General features: G+C 40.1%; 1 protein-coding gene across 2 annotated transcripts in view; it reads right to left on the bottom strand.

Moving 5' to 3' along the window:
• LOC146002373 (protein spinster homolog 1) overlaps positions 1–25,430 on the bottom strand; it is a 407,500-nt gene that overhangs the window by 50,545 nt on the left and 331,525 nt on the right. Inside the window, exon 1 of one of the 2 annotated variants that reach the window (XM_083140101.1) lies at positions 8,603–8,828. The exons of the other annotated variant lie outside the window; for it this stretch is intronic. The gene's annotated coding sequence lies outside the window, so the exon portion shown is untranslated. Of the gene's footprint in view, positions 1–8,602; positions 8,829–25,430 lie in introns of those variants that run through there. 2 annotated transcript variants of the gene reach the window in all.

Here is a 25,430-nt window from a genome sequence, read left to right as displayed (position 1 = left end):
GGACTGGACATACAGTTAAAGTGGGATGCGAAATCCCACCATATAAAATAATATTCAGCTCAATTGTTTTTCATTATTATTATTATTAATAATAATAATAATATTTACATTTCATACTGAAATACTAACTTTTACAGACAGAAGTTGGGTGGAAATGTTAATAATTAAGTTTATATCCGTGTGACATTTCACATAAAATTATATTTTTGGTAAAGGTAAAAAAAAAAAAGTAAATTGCTCCCCTGTGCATAGCACCACGCCATGAAGGCGTATAGGGGGTGTGGGGGTAACGCCCCACGATTTCTTGATCCGGTCGTGAGTGGGGGTGATGTGATCAGCATCACGCCCCTGACCGCCTTTACCCCCCATGGTTTCCTCCAGGTACCCATGTTATTCGACGCTGGGTGGGCGCCGGGGCCACTTCCAACGTTAGAAAAGTTCCCGGACGCGTTACCGACTGAGCCACCGCGGCCACTATTATATTTTTGGAAGTTTGAAAAATGTGTAACCTTTTTATTCTTTGAATTAATGGCGGAATATGATGAAACATTCTGGTTCCTAAATTTTACACTATTTTTATCTGTCCCAGTTTTTTACTTTGGTATTATGTTCTAATAATACTAAGTAAATAAACTGTATTTCTGTTATTCAATAGAAATAAGTTTTCTGGATTTCTGTAACTTGAAATGAACGATGCGAATTTCCAGGAAGGAGGACCGGGCGAGCGGGGGGAGTCGGCAGTATGGCGAAAAACTTATTATTATGGGGATATTCAGAATCTGCATTACTGGAAACTGTGGCAGTCTTTGCAAGGCTGTGGGAAAGTAACTTTTAATTGAGAAAATTTTCAAGGCGTACTCGGCAACCTTGAGGTCGCCACAAGACCTCATGGTGCCACTTACTTCTCTGGTGACTTTTTCTTCCAAGTTTTGATATAAACGAACGGGAAGAATAGAGTAAGCGTGCTAATGCGCCAACGAAGGACATTATCATTGTCTACAGTGCTAATTGAATGACTTGGCCTGCAGTTTTCACCTACACGGATGGCTATTCAGTTGAGCATTCGCTCCTGTCTGTGGTCGGCCACGATCACGGGTTGTCACTCAAGGTTCCGAGCAGTGTTGGCATATTTTAAAGGTAGTGTCTGCTGGCACGTTCTTTTTCTGCTGGAACCTCAAAAAAGATGCGCGTGGCAGCAAACTCGGTCTTTGTTTTATCGTGATTTCATCATGCTATGTATGCAATTACGTCTGTAACACATACTGTTAAGTTTTAGCGATTACTTACACATAAATGTTTTAAGATTAGGTCCTTTAGCATTCTTCTAATAATAAACCTAAATGCTCTCGTAGTTAGTTTAGGTTCCGTTAGCATTAAAATAACATCGCTAAATGCTTTCTAAAGAAAAATGTTCTAAATTACCTGTACATTCATTCCCACTAATCATAAACTTGCATTTCTCTGGTCTTCATCTGTTCTTAAGATTTGTAACATCCTCTTAGCAGACGAATTACGTGGCAGGAGCAAATTTGACGCTTATTCTTACTGCTGACACGCGCGTGTAAAATAAACCAATTCAATCAAAGTCAATGCACAAAGACACAAGAAGCTTGATCCCCACCACTTTACTTCAGCCCAGAGCAACACAAACATGATTTCAAATTTGGTATTTGAATCAAAATGGTGAGGGGTTCGATTGCAATGTCCTCATTGCTGAAACTGGACTTTTAAAAGTCAACTTGGCCACACTTACTGTAAATTCTGGTTCCCGTTTAATCTTTATTTAGGGAAATGCCCAAGATCTGACCCGATAAGACTGTCAAGTAGTCGCGAAGTCACTTTTACATTTTCGCGAAAACTGCCCCCGTCTTGCTAGCAGCTGCTTTGAAAAGTTGCTGTTTTCCGCGTACATAAATCAGGTTGGGAGCGCGTCAGAAAACATGTAAGTACAATAGTTGCTGCCCCCTTTCCTTTCTGGGCGGTTTGCCTTGGCGCCAACTGAGAAGGTGAAGATCAAGTTCAATCGCAGAGCCGAGAGGGAGACATTGCTTTGCAGACTAAACTGCAGTTCCTGGTACAAGAGGCATTGAACGCACTGTCACGAACTGGAAAGCACGTGATTAAATCAGGGTTGTTCAAGGTCCAGGAATTTTAAATAAATTCAATTCCGGTCCAGGAGAGAAAATGGGTTCTGGACCGTAAAGAACCTTTCTATCTGTAAAGTATTTCTATTCGGTCCAGGAACCTTCATTCCGGCTCAATTTAAATACGGTCCAGAAACCTTTTTTTCAACCCTGACTTAAATGCTTCTATCAGTGGTGTATTCTGAAAATTTGACGTGGTTTACCGCAACAATTCTATTTATTGCATATATTTATTACATATATTTATTATACGCCCCATCCAGATTAATTACATGTAATAGAAATAATGCAAGTAAAACAGAAGTCCGACATCAAATTTATGGCCATTTCTACTCTGTATATATTTTTCTAAAATCTTCCTTTGTACCTAAAATTGGAACTAGAACAGGCTCACGGGTTATAAAGAGGGGGCTTTGTAAACCAAGAGGGGGGCATTAAGCTAATATGAAATAAAATTTATAAATCTCATACAAATACTTCATTCTTCTATATTTTCTAAAACATATCTTAAGTGTCAATTGATGCTACTGACATCATTCCTTACTACAAACTCCATACTACTTTTGATGATCAAGATATTTATATCATACAAGAAAAAATGCACAATGGTGCCTACTGTACATTCCACCCCCGGCCGAAGCAATAAAACTCCCCTTCGTTCCCAAAACTTCAAGGGGCCTGTTGACCTTTGACGCAGATGTGGAAAGAATGTGATGACGTTGATGCCACAGATTTCTGTTCAAAGGGGAGACTGCAAAAGGGTCAGATAAATAAGCTCCCCTATGAAACAACTTTCTAATGTCTATAGACTCTTCTAAATACTTGCCACCACTTGCACTTCGGCTCAAACAAGATGAACGAATGTAATAGCTGCTGTTAGAGTTGACGAGCTGCATCTCTGCGGGTGACCTTGACTAATTCGCGCAGATACATGTCCGTAGATTCTTCCTACTCGCCGTTGAGTGGTCGACATCTCTTACAAAGTTAAAGGAGAATGACACCCATTGGCTAAGGCAGCCGGTAGCTCCTCCCTTTGCTACTGCGCAGCCAGTCGTGGTCAAGGTTCACCCGCAAAGATACAACTCGTCCACTCTAATATTCTGTGATCGCTCTTCACTGCATACAAGTTGCACAAAATAATTGTATTTAATGCCAAAGGGGGCTGAGCTAGATTTCCTTGCACCAAGAGAAACCTCCCTTCACGCAACATTGCCTCTGTCAAGCGTGGCACAAAAGACAGGAAGTAAGAAGCAGTTTTCTTCCGCCAACGTTGTTTACAGCCGTGGAACTGACGTTGCAGGAGGCGTGTTTTTAAATAGCCACCCTCTTCTGCTCCCTCGCACCCGGTCGCCAGAAGGGTGCGACGGAAAACTATCAGTGGTGTAAGAACCAGTCTTTAAGTTCCTTAAATAATTTACATATAAATTCTGTTTTAGAAGCTGGTTTTAATAGTTTGCGAGCAATTACCATATATTGGAGCTAAATGTATAAAAATTACCGCGGTCAACGCGGTAACATGGAGAATACACCACTTGTACAGTCACTGACACTTCTGGGTTGTAACGATTCCATACACTTTCAATAGGTTCGTTCCAGGCACGTATCTAGAAATATGTTTCGGGGGGCTGGTCCGAACCAAGTGTCTCAGGAGTAATAATAATAATGTTTAAATTAAAATTATTATTACACGAATAGGTAAAAATACTGTATAAGAATATAGATATAACAGCGCATATTCATTACGTAGCTTACCTGTAGTTAAGATCAGAATAATTTACATAAAAGCAAGTGCCCTGGCAATGAAATTAATGTCAAATAGATGAATAATTGCATATTTATCGAATAATAAAAATGATGTTACATGTAGTTGGAGAAAAGTAAGTTTCCGATTAATATGCATATTATTTTGAGTAGTAATGTACATAAATCTTCTTTGTAATGCCATTCAAAGCCTTATGATCCCAATATAATCCTTGCCTTCTAAAACGTTCAGAGAAAATTAATAACCATCCAAACAACAAATGCTAATATTTCCATTACTTAATTTTAGTACTTGGTAAGTCTTTCGGGGGGTCCGGACCCCTGGATCTAAATACGCCCTTCCTGTCCTTCAAAGCCGTATGATCCCAATATAATCGTTGTCTTCCAATCAGAGGAAATTATACAACAAAGGCTAAAGGAATATATTTTTCATTATTTAATTTTAGTACTTGATAAGTCTATCGGGGGGGGGGGGGGGTTCCGGACCCCCTGGATTCCCTAAATACGTCCTTGGCTCGTTCTATCCCAGAAGTGTCCTAGACTGTACAACATTAATTTTCAGTACTCGTCTACCCTAAATAGTAAATTGTTTCTTGACGCAATGTTTTGATAACCAAGTCACAGGCTAATCCAGAGATCAATTCAAGTAGCTGCTGAATCATTTTGCCTGAGCGAAAACTTAACCAGTAAATTAAGGTAGGTTTTGACTGTCTAGGGATCACCCCTTGCAGTTAGATCCCCAGGGCGTGATGGTCCAGAGCAGTGGTTCTCAACCTCTTTCAGTCCGGGACCCACCTTGAAGGATATTACACTTCATGGCACCCATAAGAATGGGCGCCGGCAGAATTACTTGTAGGGGCGTGCACCTAGTTTATAATCATCTTTTTGCTAACATCAAGTACTTTTACGCTTGCTTAAACAAATTACACATACTTCATTCTAGAAAAGTAAATATGTATTTCTTATGTATGGAAACCGCATTCAAACGCAGGCGGTCGGAAATACCAAGCAACACTAAGTCGACATGCATGTGGCACACATAATTAAGAAGTCGTTCCTGCGACAGAAACGAAAACGACAGATATCCGATTCCCTTGAGGTAAACATCAAAGAGATGCCGCTAAAAACCATTGGCATAGCGCGAATAGTTTAAGGAACTTTTGGATTCTTAGCGGGTCTCCTCGATAATTTAGTACCAGATGGATCTCATCTCACACTTTTAAATCTTACTAATGTTTCAAGGTGTAACTGTATATATAGTGTTGCTTATATTTACAAACATTCTATGTTCTCTCAATATGCTGATTCTTGCGTAGAATTTCCACGGTTTGACTTCGCACACTCCACATATAGCTATTCTAATTCGACATTCTGGATTAAACCGTCGTACATTGCAGATAGTTCTAACGATTATGAAATGTGGGTCAAGGAATATGCGACTATACCTTATGCTCTACATACAGAGGAAGATTGAGATATTATCTTGTCAGCAAGGACTTGAATTCAACGATGCAGAACCCAGAATGCCCAGAAATATATGCATAACATGGTTGATTATTTGGATATTATATATTGTATATGGAGAGCAAGAGAGAGGGATCCCGAGTTCGATATCCAGTGGGGGGACAGTATTTCAGATCCCCCCCCACACAATGTTCATGTTTATTGAAACTTAAAACGTTAAGGGTATTTTGTTAGGCTCCTGGACCAGAGTATGATAAATTCAAATTTAAGCTATGTTTTTGAGGGAACAACACTATTATTGGGGGAAAATGTGCCTTTTTTGCCCCCCTGGAAAAAATACCATCCTTGCCCCTCCCTGGAAAAAATCCTGCAGACGTCCGTGAAAGTAACATACAGGGTGTACCAAAAGTCCCATTACCCCCTCCCCTTTGAATTGTAGACAAACCTGCAAAATGTTATTTTAACACCAATGACCACTATTTACTCCAGAGGATCTGTGTGCACACCGCCATTTTCATGGCACAGTATTATTTGCCTCCAGGTGCGATGTGAAATCCTCCGTAACATAAGATGTCAGATCTGGATTTCGGGGTGGCCATTTTAAGAGAATTCCTCAATGATGAGTTCAGAGACAAACGGATTGGACGAGGATCGCCAAATTTACCAGCACCTTTAAAATGGCCACCCCGAAGTCCAAATCTGGCATCTTGTGATAATGCGCTATGGGGACACATCAAACAGAAAGTCGCCCATAATCGTTATCAGACAACTAAGGAACTTCAAGAAGCTGTTCGCAGTGCGTTTGCTTCCTTCACGCCAGCCAAGTTACGGAAGATTTCACATCGCACCTGGAGGCGAATAATACTGTGCCATGAAAATGGCGGTGTGCACACAGAGTAAATTTTGGCCATTGGTCTGATTTAATGGTATACCATCCTCTCATCATACGCATGCTGTTAAAATAACATTTTGCAGGTTTGTCTACAATTCAAAGGGGGGGGGAGGGGGGTAATGGGACTTTTGGTACACCCTGTAGAGTAAGATTTGATTTTATCAAATGTAACAGTTATTTAGTAAAATAGTCCTTGATGGAATGGAAAAATATTAAGAGTCTGCCCCTCCCTTCCAAGATAGGCCTATCTGTATGAATCTAGGACAATTGCCAAAATCACGGACAATTGCGATGATTTTAACGGTGAAGGTCATTTTACAAATTAATGGTAGGACAATTGACACGATCAGGACGTAACCTAACCTAACCGAAGGCGCCACAGAACTAATAATGCTGTAGAAGGTTGGAACAATAAAACAAATAGGTGGCTTGGAAGACCGCATCCAAAAATTCATGATGTTCTGGCCTGCCTCAAGAGCCAAGCAGAAGACACCAACATCAATTACATGCGGATGGAACTTAATCTGGAAGGTCAGAAAAGGAAGAAGCGTGACATTAAAATCGACGAGAGTTGGGAAGTGTATTCGCACATATGAGGAAACGGGTCACTTCAAAAGGTGTCTGTTGGCTCTAGCCCATGTTCAAAAACTTGATTGAACCAAATCCACAGCCGAAAATATCAATATTTCACATAATCCTCTTGTAAGAGTTATTGTAAGTCACCCTTCAATTTCATAGAAGGCAAGAAGACAATCTCATAGTTTGGGTGCATTGAATTTAAGCTTCAAATATAAGGGTTACCCCTTCTTAAAAGTGTTTGGGGGCCAAAAATCTATCATTCCTATTCTCCACCACGACACTTAAAACATCCAATCCATACAGTCTAATAATTCTGTAGTTATGACCAAATGAGAAATCAGTAACAAGTTGATGTAGTATATTTTTAACTCTGTGCAATAGCAATTAGTCAATAGAAGAAACATTTTTTTTAAAAAAAAAACCTCTTGACGCAACACTCACTCGGACCCTTCATCCCACTACGCTAAACTGGATTTGGATTGATTTGATGTTTTAAGTCCACTTTATGCACAAAAAGGCTAATCGGGACTGGACCTACAGTTTAAAGTGGGATCTGAACCACTATGTGCCTCCACAGGGTATCGAACCCGGGACTAGTGTTGCCCACGGGACGAGACGGGACAGGCTTTTAAAAATTCGAGACGAGACGAGATTGATCGTGTGTCCCGAGACAAACGAATATTTTCGAGACGAGACAGCATTTCACAACATTTCCACGAGACGAGACAGGCCAAAGTCTCGTCTCGTGGGCAACACTACCCGGGACCCCTTGATTACAAGGCAACGACGCTACCACTGCACCATCTGGGTGCTAAACTGGAAACTAAACGAGATCACACAGGAAGTTACTATTTGACGCGGCGTTCATTCAACAACAGCACGGTGTTACGCTGTTTTGGTCTAATGAGAAAGCTAGTGTGGTTTCAGACCTGTACTGACACTTTTCCAAAGATTGATATTACGTTCAATTTCTATCGAGGTTTTTATAACATCATGGCCTATGTGTAATGCACTTTAAAGAATATACCCCTTTAAACCGTCGAATATACGTGCTTTTAGGAATTTTACGCCGCTTTTCTACCTCTTGGGTTCATCGCAACGTTGAGAATCAATGAAACTTGATGGACCGAGAGAACATCCACAAATAAACTCGTGGGGATTTGAACCAACACTGCGATGGCATGGTTTCGGCATCATGATGCCCCACGTTTCAGATGTATACAAAAGAAAATCCATGACGGCCCTAGTAGAGAAGGAGGGGCGCAGGGACGGACGCACCCCAGAAAACTAGAGGAAGAAATTCATTTTGGCTGAATGTTATTTTCGTGTGAAAAGAGTGTTTCTTATTTTACGTCTTTTTGCTGCTCTTTTGGCTCATCGCGACGATGAGTTAATTAGCAATCATGAAATTGAAGGGACATCAATGGCCAGGCTAGGAATCGAACCTGGAACCCTTGGTAACGAAATCACCATTTGGCTGCTCAACGAGTTCTACCACGAAAAAGGATCGGTATTCACTGTACGTCCTATGAAACTACATATTACCACAGGGTTTTGCACAATTTTGAACCTAAACGAGGCATTGAACCCAACACCTTTGATTTCCGTGCTGGTGGGAAGGACAGTGTAATAAAAGCTCTGTAAAAGTATCATTTTTCACTTTTCTTCAAAGAATGGGCTCAACGAATTTGACAAGATTCTTTCTTCCCCAAAGTTCAAAAAGTACAATAAGTTTAGAATTATTATCTCTAGTGTTACATACCTTTCTCCAAGACGCTGGGTCATGCGAAAAGAACAGCGGTCAACAATTGGAAGCCCCAATGATGCGGATTGTGCTAACACAGGTGCTATTGACTGCAGCGCCGCCCCCGGTAGATGCGGAACCAATAGCAAGCACACACTACACCACGCTGGGTCTCCGTTACCTGTTTTGTTTTCCACCAACCACCACACAAGGATACAAAACCACGACTGACTGATCCACTCTTCGATACTCGCCCTGGAGTAGCTCCACGTGGTGCATGATGGGAGAGAAAAAAAGCTGTTCCTGGGAATTTCGCCGAGGACAGGAAAAGTGCAAAGAATTCCCCCGCCAATCGAAGAAGAATTCGGTTCCCCGCTGGGGCAGGTAGGGGGAAACCCTGCCACGTAAGGCAGGTGCTTGTCTCCTGTGACGCTTACACCTAATCCTCTCCAGACTAATGACGCATGCTTGAATGGAGCCATAAATAAGTTCGACGGAAATTTACAATCTTCATGTAAATTTAGCAGAAGTGTGTTAATGGCCGCATCTCTGATTTCTTCTGGATTTCCAGGAAGAGCACTATTTCAAAACTAAACAAGGTCTCAAGGTCATTCTTCCCACACTTCTTATATCGAAGTTCAACTTTCTGACAGTATAGTGCATAACACTGTTTCCTTGTAATCATTGGCACTGGACTGAGGGGTGAGGGAAGGGGGCAGTGTCCTCTAGGGCCCGCTTTTCACGAAAGCATTTTTCTTAACATTTGTGCCATGACAAAATGTTACCGTGTAAAGTATGGCATTTCAGATGCCATGGCATTTCTCAAAAGATAGAATCGGTCCTATTTTCGTAGCGTAACCAATCAGAAGCAAGCTCTAGGCCACGGGTGCAGGTGTAATGGCGGCCGCGTGAGATGTAAACAATGTATCACTTCACATTTTTAAAAGCCGATAACTATTCGGTTTCAGGTACACTCAACGCCAAAAGTAATAGTAGGCTACTGGTGCATAACCATTTTCATTCAATCTGTTTTCAACAATGTGACGATCTTGAATTGAAATAAAAACTTCAATACGCAGACGACATATGCTTTGCATCAACAGAATTCCATTCCTTAAAACAACACAGGATGTAGAATGGAAATAGTGATGGACAATTTCCTTACTATTTTCTTTGCCGTTGGCTGTACAACGTAATGGAGCTGCATAAATACATACTTTGTAACGTACATAGTACACGTATGGAAGAACATTTTAGTAATTTCAATTGTAAACACCGTGCATTCACCGCAGATAGTATAACTTGCAGGAAACGCCTTGCAGGGAAGCGAGACTTTCAGGATCTAGGTTCCTCATTTTTTTGCCGGTGATTGTACATAGGCTGATTGGGGGTGGGCGTGTGTATAGTAATGTTGTCGATTTTTAATCGGTTTGCCGACCTCCGTGGTGGATTGGTTAGCGCAACGCGCTACGACGTCAGGAGTCGCGGGTTCGAGTCTGGCCTGGCTGTTCTTTCTGAGTGTCCTTGCACCAATACCGCATCATCACTCATCCTCAACGTCGCGATTAGATAAAAGTGGGGAAAAAGCTAATGAAAATAAACGACACAGCTGAGCAATTATATTCCCTCCACCTCACGTTAAAGGAATTGGTTAAATAATTCATTGAGTTGGATTATTTTACTTCGCTTTTCTCCAACTTGTGACTAATCGTGAATATGAGGATGATATATGATATGATGAAATTGATGAAAGGACACTTATAAAGAACGCCCAGGCCAGACTCGAACCCGGGACTCCTGACGTCGTAGCGCGTTGCGCTAACCAATCCGCCACGGAGGTCGGCTAACCGATTAAATGGACAGCCCTTCTACTACTACTACTACTACTACACACAGTGGCGGCGATTAGGGGAGCAAGGGAGGCAGTTGCCCCCCACTTGTCGACACTTTTGCCCCCGCACTGTGCTAAACCTTATATACAAAGGGAAATAAACTGTCTTTGCCACCCCAGTTCTGACATCTTGCCCCCTTTCCGGTTTTGGAACCCAATCGCCGCCACTGGGTACGCCCTTGTTTGTGGGAGTCCCTTCATCAATTTCATCATACCATTATCCATTCTCATCGTCATGGAAGCAAGGAAGTAAACGAAAATAAAATACGTGTTGATAACATTCCCGCTTTTCCTTCAAGGCCGTTCTCACAACTATAATTTCACTTCGATTCGCTCTAACGGGAACCAGTCCGTTGCGAAGATGGCTCTAGCGTAAAACCATGCGTTGAAATCACGAAATAAATACGTCGGCCCATGAATACAGGACTCTTTGTAACGCAAAGAAAAACTACAGGCGATCCTGTAACGAGTGATTAGAATTGTCTAACACGAAGCACAGAGATGGCGTCGTGGGTGAGCCACAGTGTGCCATGATCCACCTAAAATCAGGAGTCGGTCTCCGTAGCGGAGTGGTTATCACAATATACAGGGTGTCTCAAAAGTAATGGCGCAAACTGACACAGGCGAAAGTACACGATAATAGAAGCAAAAAAGTCTCAGTAAACATGGGTCTGCAAACGAACCGTTTTCGAGATAATCGCGAATGTGTGGGTACAAGCCGTCGCTGACTTCAGTGTTTGTAAACGTCGTCCTAGTTGGTAAAATACCAACAATACAGTACAGGAGATCTCATTGCTTTTATTGAACCTCGGACCGCGCAAGGAGTAAAACACTCGGTGTTTACAAAATGACGGCTTGTAATGGCGCACAAATAATTAGCATTTTACCAACTAGGACGACGTTTACAAACAATGAAGTCAGTGGCGGCTTGTAATCACACATTCGCGATTATCTCGAAAACGGCTCGTTTGCAGACCCATGCTTACTGAGACTTTTTTTGCTTCTATTATCGTGTACTTTCACCTGTGTCAGTTTGCGCTATTACTTATGAGACACCCTGTATATCGCCAAAATATCGTGACGATATATCGTCTGGTTGTTATCGCCTGGACGATATTTTTTCAATATCGCGATATATCGTCTGGACAATATTTCTCCCAACACTATTAATCACTTATCGTTGTGATTAGTCGAAATGACAGAAAATCAGTGGCGTGCCCAAGATTTTCGAAAGGGGGGGGTTGTTTGCATATATTCTTTTATACTAGTCACCTCTCATTTTGCCATCTATTCCAGGCTTTGATGTTTTCTTAAAGAATACTGGGCCAAATGGTGTGAGGGTTGTGAACCTCAACGCCCCCTTTGGGCACGCCACTGCAGAAAAGCTTCGCTAAATAACAACAATCAAATCAGATGAAGCTGACTAAGGGACAAATACAAAGAAGGAACCATGCCCAGATCAGGGTTTTATCACTCAACCCCTCAGCCACAATGCCAAAGGGTTGTTTATTAACTGCTTACCACTCGACCATCTACGCTACTCCACGAGGGGATAGCGACAGCTATAGCAACTTCGAGCTAGGGTTGTTAAAGGTTCAGGAATTTAAAAAAAAATCAATTCCTGTCTAGGAGAGAAAATCAACCAGCGCAAATGGGTTCTAGACCGTAAATTCGGTCCAGGAACCTTTTTTCCGGTTCGATTTACATACGGTCCGGGAACCTTTTTTCTGGATAAATTTAAATACGGTCCAGCAGCAACCTTTTTGTGGATCAATTTACATAAATACGTTCCATGAACTTTTTTCGATGAAACAATACGCAACTTGTACCGAATTTAAATTGTACGAGAAAAAGTTCCGGTACTGCAGCGGAACCCATTAGAACCCTGGACCTTTAACAACCCAGCTTGGAGCTATAAATGCTAACAGCACCAAACGTGACCTACCTAACCTACGCACGTATGCACCTAATAGCGTAATAAGCATGTGAACAGGTTAGGTTAAGCCTGTTAGTCCAGCAGACATTAATGCGTAACGTCATAACAATCACTGCTGGCAGTACAGCTCACAATCAGTATAGTTCGCTGGATTTTGACAACAGGTGTAGTGAAGTTACATCTCGTGTCAGGCTAATGCAAGGAAATTGTGCTCAACCACAGATAAACGTTTATCTTTTGCCGAACCAAGTAGACGCTGAACGCACTGATCGAGATAAGATTCAACAAATGCCTGTCTGTTGCTTGAATCATTCATTTGATTGCTTAACGCGTTCCACGGGACCATACACCGCCCTGTACACCGCTCCAAAACATAGTGCAAACTGTGCAGACACCAAATACACACTCACATGGCACCAAATCAATGAAATTGACGACTCAGTGTTGCACCTCGTAGATGCGTGAGTGAAAAGAGAACTAGATGGCGCTAAAATCTTCCAAGTTGCTAAAGCTATCGACAGTCGCTTGTGGTAACTTCACCCTCAGTTGTTTCAATAATGAAAACACTTTGATTCTGGAAGTAATAATGGCGGCATTCCAACAATCAATTTCCTCCAGCAAAACAACACATTTCTCTTTCTGCCATTGACCCACATGCAAAACTATTCAGTGACAAATCAACATAATTGATAACCGTGTAGATTACACATGATAGCAAAGACAAGTTGTGTAAGGAGTATGGTTTTTGGTACAGCGTAACCATGTGAAAAAAATGCTCCTATTTTTCAAGTTAAGCTTATGAAACCGATCTCACGTAATTCCTTTCATATCTGTTTTCGAGTAGTTTTCTCAGCTAACGGTTTTGCCGCAAGGACAGAGAATGCTTTTTTAATGACCTTTGAATATGGCCTTTTGTCTTTCCTTAAATAAAATGATTTTGTTTTTGTTGCTGTCACTAATTAACGAACGGAAGATTTGTTTGCATTACTACTTCAGAACTTTTCAATTTACGAGATGTATATTAGTAGTAATTGTAGTGCGATATCTTGCTAAATTATTGTCAACACGAACATTTACGTGTCTAATTATCATACAGGGTGTTCAGACCAGGGGTGTCGTTAGTGATGTGTGACGCGTGCCACCACACATGATTATGCAGCCTTATGTTGAGGCATACTAATAACATTTATAGGTTTATCACCAGTGGCGTATGTATACTTTTTCTTGGTAGTCAGTCCTCATTTTGTCATATTTTCCTACCTTTGACTACAGCGCCTTGAATAACGTAGTGTGGAAAACGGCACTGTTCTGCGCTCTCTGGCTGGTTCCACTCGAAAATGATCCGCTAGAGGCGCTGGTGTTGAACCCGGTGCTTGGTACTCGTCTGCTTATAATGGAAGTAAATGGAGTTTTCGCTGCAACGTCTGATTCTTTTACATGAAGCATTTCTATGAATGTGATAATTGCTATGATATTTGGTACAGTGGTCGCGAAGATATTAACGAACATTCTAGACAGTCGACCACGTCCTGTTATCGTCATACTTTCGTTAATAATACGGGAGAAAAAATACGCAGGCCAAAGTCTCGTCTCGTGGGCAACACTAGCGTGGAATGCTCTTGGCAACTAAATTTTTGTGTATGAATTAGGTTCATTATTATTATCATCATCAACATTTCTTTTAAAGATATACACACTGAAGCATTTGTATTTTTGATATTTACTGTCTCTTTTCTTCCGCTTTAAACTAATCGCGGCGATTATGATAATGATGATTCCATGAAACGACAAGGGGAACCCCACAAAACTTTCTTAGTGACATCAACATGAGTGTAAGGCAACTTTCAAACCAATGGGACAAGCGACACGGGATGTTCACACTGTCACACTAGTGACACACACTTCCAGACTGTAAAATAGCATTCATTGCACATGAGGGTCCAAACAGCAAACGACACGTTCACGTATTCGCGTGCTACTTGATACTTCGGTCGGAAAGCTCCTTAAAGGAAGGGTGCTGAGACCGAAGCGACGCGCTACAGGGGGAGTTCCCAACTAAGTGACAAGCGACATGGTGCCTTCAGTCTATTAGCAAGCTTTGCTTGCGAACAACAGATAGGCGACACGATAAACCGCACATTACAACAACAGATCTAGGCAACACAATAAGCCACACGTGTCGCTTTGTCGCTTCTGCGTCGCTCAAACTGGGCCATTTCCTCAATAGCTTGCAACATGTTGCCGTGGTTTGTTGTTCGCGCATACGCGATGCAATGAGTGTCTTGCTTTAGTGAGATTATGCACCAAAGCGACAAGCGGCACGCGACACTTATCGCTTGAGGATTTCACCAACCGAACGCTGGCCTGTGCTTCCCGTCATGCCGCTACGATGTGAAATGTTGCTCTTGATTGGCTCCTTTCCAAGCAACATGTGTCGCTTCGGTATGAAAGTTGCCTTGGATCCGTGTCGCTTTGGTGTGAAATCCTCGTATCGTTTGTCGCGTGTCGCGTGGTAAAATCTCCTTGAGGAAACGGTGCAGTCAGAGCTTGTGTCCTTACGGTTCGAAAGGCTGCATTGATTACGGACTGCTCGCTTCCAAGCGACATTTGTGGTTTGTCGCCTCGGTATGAAATATCTCTCAGGATACTATTTATATTCTAATAACATAGAAAAATAAACTCTAATACACAGTCCAAGACCTGACGTCGGGAATCACATTGCGATGTTTCTTCTTGTGTTACGCACGCATGCTATTTATTTATTCATTTTATTTTACTTTTCTTTCCAAATTAATGCCATTTCGTGACTGCAAATCACTCCACAAATATAACTGTTTCCATAAATTCACGTACCGCCTTTCAAGACAAACAAATCTACATAATATATTCAAAAAACTAACTAAGCCGCATTACGTTCATAAGAAAATTAGCACCGACATTGATCGCACTGCCATCTATGTTTCTCATCCGTCTGGGGAACCAGTTTCTTGGGTCGTTTTCCACACTACGTTATTCAAGGCGCTGTACTTTGACCTTCTATTTTTTAGGAATACTGGGCCAAAGGGGAGGTTATAACCCCCACCAATCCTCCGTTGGGCACGCCACTCTTTATCACTATTACATTAGCAAACTACACAGAAGTGAATACAACTTCTTCAAGACGACAGATCCACCTATATCATTGAACTATATATAACTGGAACGCTCGCTGCAACGCTGATCGGCCGCGAAAACTGAAGCCACTTTTGCAGTTTGTTTCTCCAGGGAAGACGAGAAGAAAACGGTGATCCTATAAGCTAACATGTATTTACTCGCCTCTTTGCTTTCGTATAGCACCAAAAGAAACATAATTTAACCTTATTTATGCATTCCGTGCTATAAATGAATGTCTTATTATGTGTTTCATCGCTACATTAATAGTTGACTTCTGTTTTCTTCGAACAATTTATCCAGTCTTAAGTGGGTTGAACATATGGTACGGTGGTGTTCGGCGTTTGGATGTACAATCAACAGCAAATGAATTAGGAGAAAAATATTTTCTCAACGAAAAGTGAGTTGGCAATGCTGCGAACACCGAGGCATTTGTGATAAGACGCTTGAGGAGCCTCAAGCAAAGTTTTCTCAACGCACAACTTCAGTACCGAAGGTCATGTCGATTGGCAACTTTCGGGAGCATGTTGTCTGTCTACCTCTACACAGTTCTCCCCAAATGCTTGTTTGAAAATGATCTGGTGTTCACTTTTTTTTTTTTTTGCCAACGTAGTTCTGACATTGCAGTAATGTTACAATATTTTTTTCTTATTTTGCTTTGTTTTTACCATGACACATTTATAATTTGTCGCAACTATGAGGATGGATGATAATTACATTAAATTGATAAGGAAACACTGCAGAGAAAGAACTCCATGCTGAGACCAGGCCTCGAACTCGGAAGTAAGAGCGGGGAAGTTTAGTCACATCGTTCTAACTCTCGACCACGAGTTAGCTTATAATTATTTGTAATTGCTAAGGAGTATTTCATCGTATATTCATACCTAATATCTGTTTCTGGACACTTAATTTATAAGTGGTATTAGATCCAAAATGTGTTCGTAGGGGAGAATCCGCTTTTTGTTTGACGGGGCGTTTGGGGAGGCACATCTCGTTCATATCCGAGAAACAATTAGAGTAAAAATTGACATGTGTGAAAGTTTAAGAAATGTGTGAATGACGGGGGATACTACCGAACAGGTGTATTCCTTTTTTAAAAAAATACCGGCCTGGGCATTGTTTTTTGTGTGCTTTTATCATATCATGACTCATCCTCATCGTCCTGATTCTTTCAACCAGAGGTGTTCACCCTCGTGAGGGCAGACCTCACCCTCCGGAAGACTTGTGAGGGTGAGGGCGGTGGAGGGTGAGGGCTCCTGCGATCTCTGAGGGGGAGGGAGTTTGATTCCAAATGAACACCTCTGCTTTCAACACGTCTAGTATCCGCATATTCTGCAACAATGCAACTTGCGATCAGTAACTAACTGTCACAAATTTTGACTAAGTAATTTTTCCAATCCACGTTTTGCATAGAAAAGCTAATCTAGACTTGACATACGTTGTAAAGTGAGATCCGAACCACTATGTGCTTCCACCGGGTATGGAACCCCGGACCGAAAGAAGTAAATAAAAAAACTTGGCTATACAGCCCTGGAAGGGCCTTGGCCTATCTCCCGCCTGCCAGTCTCCCTCCCACAATGAAAGAAGTAACTAGATGAATAAATAGTTCAAAATTGAAATTATATGCGCAAGTATTGCTTTCAGTTATCTTCACATGTTCTAGAGCAAATTATGGATCTGCATTACAGGGAAGATTCACGAAGACCCACACTCATTTTATATGCAATGATCGAGATGGAAATTTCTGTGAGGTGGATGCTGGATCGATCCTTGAAAACAGGTCGGGGGAGGGGATGTTTAGTGTATTGTTTCGCATAATTTGTAGGTAATTACAAGAGATCTGAGATACAAAAGTAAGAAAGTAATCTCCATGGGTATAAAATACAAATCTATCATATTCAAATTTTACGATATCACGTGTATCATCGGAAAACCAAACATACCAAATTTTGGAAAGTAGGAGCTAGTAAGTAAAATATATTTCAAGTTGATGATTTATATTTGATAGAAATTCTATTAAGATGTCAAACCTGAAGCCCATAGTCTATGATGTATGATGTTGTATGATGAAAGAATAGAGGGTAAGCTTCAATCAAACTTAGTATATGCTCACAAACAAAAATGGCGACTGAGTGACCTAGAGCAACGCAAAGCAAAGAAAGCACTCGATAATTGGAAGAAACAATGAGTTACAAGGGCGAAAAAAATGTATTTGCTTTTGCAAACTCGACTTTAGTTTGCCTGTTCCAAACTGAAATGCCATATTTTGAGACCATTGTGTAACATGCTAAATTAATGCAGCCTTGTAAAAATCAGAGTTCCAAATGTTTCAAAGAAAATAAATATATTGTCTCTAGGAAAAACAGAAAGAAAGAAAGGACACACTCATTCAAACAAACAAAAAATAAACTTGATTTTCAATGTTTCAAATAATGTTGACGTGTGTTCAGTAATGAGTCCACCAGCCATTGTTGTCGATTACCTCACGTAATCTTCTGGGCATAGATTCAACAAGTCTATGACAAATACGTGGCCTGTTCTGTATAGTTCTCCATACGTCATACACATGGCCACGTAATTGTTCTCTTGTTCTTTCATAGCCAGGTTCCCATTCTCTCACCATAATGGACCATACGTTTTCAATTGGATTGAGGTCTGGTGATTTTGCTGGCCATTCGAATGGCTGAATGTCAGGGTGATGTGCAAGCCATTGTTCGTTCTTTTGGACGTATGGATACTGCAATTATCATGAACGAAGTTTATGATGGGCATTTCCTCCCAAGGATAAATAACGCGAACTGTCGGTAGCATATGTTCTTCAAGCACTTTAATATATTCTTCGGAATCCATCCTCGAGGATATTTCTACGATATCTCCTGCACCAGCTGCAATGATCCACGCCCAAAATGCCATTGACATTCTTCCACTTCTTCAATTGCTACGAACATATATCTTGGATCATAACGAGTTCTGTCCGGTCACCACAAATTAATTTGGCCATCTTCATCCGAACAAAACACTTTCTCGTCAGTCCAAATTACTGTTTCCCAAAAGTCATTTGTCATGGGTAGATATTGTAAAGCGAACCCAAGACGAGCATTTACGTGTTGCGCTGTGAGTTGCACTTTCTTCGCTGGTGTTCTGTGCCGTATCCCCGCAGCTTGTAGACGCCTTCGTATTGTATCACTTGAACACTGCAGTTGTAAATGTCTGGCAACAATACTGACTGGAGAAAATGGATGATTTGCAATGTGTTCCACAATAGCAGCATCTTGCTCTCCCGATGTCACTCTGCGGCGCCCTGTTTTCCTTCTTGGTTTCAGGCCCTCTTCTCCTTCATGTTGAAAACGCTCTATCCAATGACGAACAACATTTTCATGCCTTCCAATGGCTATTGCGATATCGGAAATTGTGCGGCCACATTCGAACATGCCAAGTATACGGCCACGAGTAACTTCAGACGTGTATGGCATATTGACTCCGTAGCTCCAATGAACGATTGCTCGTCCTGGCCAGGTTTCCGACTACCAAGTCATTCACGTGGTCTTCAATTAAGGGTTGCTAACCCTACTTTCAAAAAAATATCGTTGATATGCAAGGAAAATATCAGGGATGGTCACGACATTACGATCCAACAATTCAAAAACGGAATTTTTCATATCTTGCGAAAGTTAAGGTAAACTAATGCTACTGAATTTCTACTTACGAAATTTCATCGCAGATTCTTGTCATACGAAGTGAAATGGGTATTTGTTTCGGAAAACTTACAGGTGTAAATTATATTCCCAGTAGAGTAATCAGAGTGCTAGGCACGATAATTTAATTGTCATTATTATTGTTTATACTGTATAACCAATAGCATAGTTACGTAAGTTTCAATGAATGATGTAACGCCTTATCACCTTACCAAGAATCATAACCAATATTAGCACTCGAATCTAAGTCAATTGAATATACAGCTTGGCGAGGGGGGGGCGGAAATGACAATTTTTCCATCCCATGAATAAGCCTATAGCGTCCCTAGGTTAGTGTGCTGCATAATTTCTACATTTGAATTCAGAAATCATTTTAAAAGATCTATATTTTTGTTCCTCAGGTCCCAGGAGCTTAACAAAACTATCCTTAACTAGTAGCCTAAATGTTAACAACCCTGAAACTTTTGGGGCCAAGTGTCCCTCTTTCAGATGCCAGAATTTGAACCCTAAAATAATAATTCTGAATTGACGAATAGTAGCGTGTTGAATGGCAGTGGGTAATTAGAGGTGCTGTGCGTATTATTGCTTTACGAATTCAATTTCGTTCTGAAGAAAGTTGCCACTCCGATACTGACAGAATATTTCGAAAAGTCCTTAATCATTCTGAGTCTGAGTTTTATGCACAAATAGGCAAACCGGGACGAGATCTACAGTTTAAACTAGAATCCGAATCACTATGTGCCTCCACCGCGCATCGAACTGAGAACTCCTTGATTACAATGCGGCGACGATTCCCTTGCACCATCGTGGAGGCTCTCTTAATCAGTTGCATATGCATAAATTAGTATAAATTAATTTAAAGTATATATCTCATACTACATAGAATTCATTATCACCACAGTCGGGGAAAATAGTTTTAGAGAAAATTGAAAATAGAGGAATATCTATCGCTCTTCTCGTTTTACTATTTCTTATAAATCAGAAGCATTTCACATCACTGTCACAATCTAGAGCCGCTATTGAATGCAGAAACAGCAATACTTCAAACTTTGAAATCGACACCGAGGGTGATATTTTTGTTATTTCACGTCACTGTTCTACCAGTCTCGGATAATCGCAATGATGAAGGTTGAAGATGTGATAGATGGAAGTGGGATGCAGACAATGACACATCCTCACCTTACTTCAAAGCGCGTGCGCTAACCAATTAGCCACGGGGTTGGCTTTTTTGTGTTTATCAGTTCGTCATTCAAGATCCAGAGGTAGAAAAGCAACGTAAAATAACGAAAACAGAAAAAATACCATTCACTTATCATCACCCAACAATTTCATGCTGACCAAATCCACACACGAACCTCTTTTGGCATTCGTTTTGCCAGTAGCGTACGCAGGATTTCATCAAGGGGGGTGTTATTTCGAAAACTTTCTACAAATTCACATTACCATTGTTTTATTATACTTTAATTAATTAATAATAATAATAATCATAAATTAATTAATAATTATTATAATTAATTAATTAATTAGTTTAATTACTACTAATAATTACTACTAATGCAGCTGCTATTTATGAAAGAAATAGAACAAAATTACATTTCTTTTGTTTCTTTGTTACAAAATAATTCTCTAGTCAACGGTTATTTGTATATGATAAATGAGATATTTTAAGTGTGAAGAAAATGCATAAAAAAAGCAAATATATTAAATTTATTGAAATAATCGAAATATGAAACTCATTCAAGGAGTCGCGCTTGTCTACTCTGACAACTTCGTGGGATATCCGGGTTCGATTCCCGGAATTGGTTGGAATTTATCCAGCCTTGTCTCCGCACCCAGCCTCATAGCAATGGGTACCTGAGAGCAACCCTGGGGGATGAAGGCTGCCGGAGCATGGTGCTGATCACATCACCTGCAAAATAGTTCGAGATCGAGAATCTTTGGGGCCCACCACACCACTACGTGTGCCTTCATGGCACGGTGCTATATGCACGGGGGAATTTACATTACCTTTACCTATGGAACTCGCCCAGGATGATGATGAAGCGCAAGAATACATGTTGCGAAATTCCACTGAGTCTATGTTTTCGTTGAAAAGTAAGTTTATAGACATTCCAACACATTTATCATTTCTAGATGATTCACAAAGCACTTCTTCAACATTATTTAATGATGTGGATATAGACTCAGCATCACTTGAGAGTTCACAAGGGGATGTGAAATCAGTACCGGGAAGAACGTTTGCAATAAGGACGAAGCAAGGAATTTTCACAATTCTCGCAAGAGTCACTGCGCGACTTTTTGCAAAAGAAAAATTGCAAAATTGAACTTTGCGGCCGCTTACATTGTGTTTGGAATGTTGTGTTTTTCTTCATGCTGCATGGGAATAATAATTCAAATTATTATTATTATTATTATTATTATTATTATTATTACTGTCGCAGATCTTTGACTGTGATAAATTAGCCATTTTTAATTTTTTTTCTACAGCATTTTCCATAATATTTCAAAAGCTCAAGGGGGGGGGGTTTAAACCCAGTAACCCCCCCCCCCTTGCGTACGCCACTGCGTTTTGCAGAATGGCCTTGGGGATTAAACATAGCCCATTTACTGGTTCAGCTCCAGACAATCCAGGTGACCATGTTATCGAAGCTTATCTTCAATCCTTCACACAACTTCGCTATTTGCTTCTTACAGGTTTGACATCTTAACAGAACTTCTATCGAACATCGCTCATAGAGTATATTTTACCTATCAGCTTTTAATTAACCTTCTAATTTTCACATATATTTTTTATTTTTATTTAGCGTCGCTTTTCTTCCTCTTTTGGGCAATCGCGACGACGAAGATGAGTGAAGATAAAATAAATAGAACATTCAGAAACAATACTAATGCCCAGACCGGTATTCGAACCTAGGATCCCTGACGTAAAATCGTCTAGTGCTACCACTGAGTCAATTGTCACATAGAAACTTACACTTACACACCTCTTCCTTACATATGTGTTTTGTTTTACTTGCTGCACTTATCTTATGGTGAATTCTAACCCCTCATTTCAGGTTTATCTCATGTTTATAGCTATTGCTTTGTAGTGAATGATAATGCTATTACGCCATGTGAATCTTACTCCAACAAAAACCCTGTAAGAGGATGGAAACGTTACGTGTGTAATGTTGTTAAAAGTCTGCTTTGGTTAGCTTTTTTAGTGTATTGAATGAATATTGCATTTTCATTTCGTGTTGAGGCATATTTTCGTCACCTAGATTTTGCATTTAAAATATAGGTCCAGTATATATTAGTCATTGTGAATTCGAGTCAATTAAAACATTTTGCGTTGTTGCGAGATTATCTATGAGCATGGACGTCCGCAGGATTTTTTCCAGGGAGGGGCAAGGAAGATATTTTTTTCCAGGGGGGGGCCAACATGGCATATTTTCTCCAATAATAGTGTTCATACCTCAAAAAACATTGCTTAAATGTGAATTTATCATGTTCATGCAATAATTAACACACATTATTGTGGCTGAAATTAAGATATATATGTGTGAAATATGTAATTTTTGGTTGACTTTCATTTTCCAGAGGGGGGCCACGGCCCCCCCTTGCCCCCCTTCCGGACGCCCATGTCTATGAGGCATAATGAATAAGTAGAGGAAATGCAACTTGTATATCAAAATTGCTATGTCCAACTGATATCCGAAAGTATTGTTTAGCACGTCACATTTCAAGTATAGTCCATGATTGTATCTAGTAGGATAAACTAGATATGTCCCTCCTCTCAAACAATACGTGGCTTGTCCCCACCGAACGAAGTGTGTCACTTATAAATTAAGTGTCCGAAAGCAGGTATTAGTCATGAACAGAACAAAAAATACTGCTGAGCAATTACAAATTCTATACTCCAGTTCATGGCCGAGAGTTATTGACGGTCTCCCCACCTTATCCGCTTTAGGTTCCGGGTTCGAGTCCTGGTCTGGCAATCTCTTTTCTAAGTGTCTCTTCATCAATTTAATCTCATTATCATCCATCTTCGTAGTTTCGATTAATTGTAAAGGTGACATAAACAAAGCAAAATAAGAACAAATACAAATAATTGTAAAATGACTACAACGTCAGAACTACATTTGAAAAATAAAATGCGAGCAGAAGGTTCATCTTCAAACAGGCATTTGGGGAGAATTGTGTAGACAGACAGCATGCTCCCGAAAGTTGCCAATCCACGTGTAGCATGGCCTTCGATACTGGAGTTGAGTTGTGCTTTTCAGGAAAGTTTACTCGACGCTCCTCAAGCGTCTTATCAAGATTGCCTCGGTGTTCGCAGCATTGCCAACTCATTTTTCGTCAAGAAAATCTTTTTTCTCCTAATTCATTTCCTGTTGATTGTACAAATCGTTTAGACAATTGCCCGGGTGTAAACTTTTGTCGGTATCATTCTTAAAATATGTGAATATCACGAATGAATACATGTATTTGTTAAAAGTTCATAACTGTAATTAAATGTTATAGCAAAAGCTTTCGAATGAGTTTACACCCACGTGTTTCATAAACTGTCGACTGTCGCAACTCGCAAGTGATTACATTTTGTAATAACCAATTGGAATTTTTCATAGTTTATAAATACATGAATTTATTGAGTCATGGAGAGAAGCTAATCAGAAGTAACAAAGCGAATTAAAATAACTAATCTCCGGATAGATTTTTGTTGCAAAATATTAGTTTTATCTACATGCCATACTTATGGCATGTCAAGCAGTACTTACTAAATTTTAATTGTGCACCCAAAAAAGTGTCTCGACATTATGGCCCAACTTCCACACAATGTAAGTTTTTCGCAAGACGCACAGGAAGAAAAAAATGTGTATAATCTTGGAAATGAGTGTTAAATATTGTTTGAGATTTTTTGACCGTGATTCATTTTTTTTGTACTGAAAGTGTTAATTGTGCATTAATTGTGTGCCCAAAAGCATGTTATCAGGGTGTCTAGCAGTCTGGAAATCCTAGAAAAATCAGGGAAATTTGCTGTATTTGTGGAAAAATCAACGTTTTCGTAGTAATGCACCAAGAGTAGGTTTTTGAAAAAGGAAAAGGACAAGCAATACATTTAAAATTTGTTGCGGGCAAACTCTAATTCAATGACATACTGAGTATAACTGGCAATTATACAGTAGAAATTGTATATTAAATACTTTAGGAGAATGTAACGTTTTGAAATTTCCCACTGTCTTTTGCAATTTTTTAGGTTGTGTTTGGTAGATATGAGGTATAATTTAGATACTTTTACTCAATTTTACTGTAATTATTTATGCTATAATTCTGATAATTTATGTAAAAGAATATTACGTTAATCACAAGTAAATACATGCCAAGTATTACGTAAAAGCTCACCCCTGATAACCGTTTCCAACAGTCGGTTTTTATTCAATCTCCCTTCTTATTATCACTTTTACATGTTAAGCGTTTTATATCCTGTAAAAGGTATTTTGCACACGTTTTATTCACAAGTAACATGAATATGCATAGAAAGTGGTGTCTGAATGCAGGTAATGTACTCAATGCAACGCTTTCTCATAAATTATGGCTTTTATTTCGGAAATAATCTGTCGTAAAAATCCATTTGCCGCCACAGAAAAATTTGTTTGCTTGAGCTTTTCTTCCTCTGTTCCCTGGCGTAACTAAGCGAGAGAATGGCTTCACTTTTGCCCCGTAAAGCAGTCCTTCCATGTTATATAGAGTTCAATGACCTATATGAAAGCAAATAGGCCTACTTATATTCAAGACAGACAGACAGGTGGTGCCACCTTCCAACGACGTGAATCTGTTCTCGATAACTTATTGCTGGTCAGACGGAACTGGATTTCCAGTAGGAATGCCGTAGTTGTTTGTGTTGACGATTAGACCGTATTCTATTTGCAACTGGCTTTCTCTGCTAGATTCTGTGAAGCAGCCAATCGAAAGAAAAAGTAACAGAGATTATGTGCATTTGTATTTAGGAATTGATCCAAAGCGATGAGATTACACGACAAATGTAATGAAAAATTCATATTATTTCAAGTGCATTACATGTTTTACATATTTAGTTGTAAAGTATATTTTGTAATGAATGAATCCTGCGAATCTCATGTATGAATGAATATACATACCAGAGTTCATTAAAAAGGCTGAGTACACCTCAATTAT

This window comes from Lepisma saccharinum, chromosome 18, assembly GCF_977018435.1.
Source record: "Lepisma saccharinum chromosome 18, izLepSacc3.1, whole genome shotgun sequence".
NCBI classification, from domain to species: Eukaryota; Metazoa; Arthropoda; class Insecta; order Zygentoma; family Lepismatidae; genus Lepisma; species Lepisma saccharinum.
Note: the sequence above shows the minus strand (reverse complement) of the source record. Positions and strands in the feature narration are given on the sequence as shown.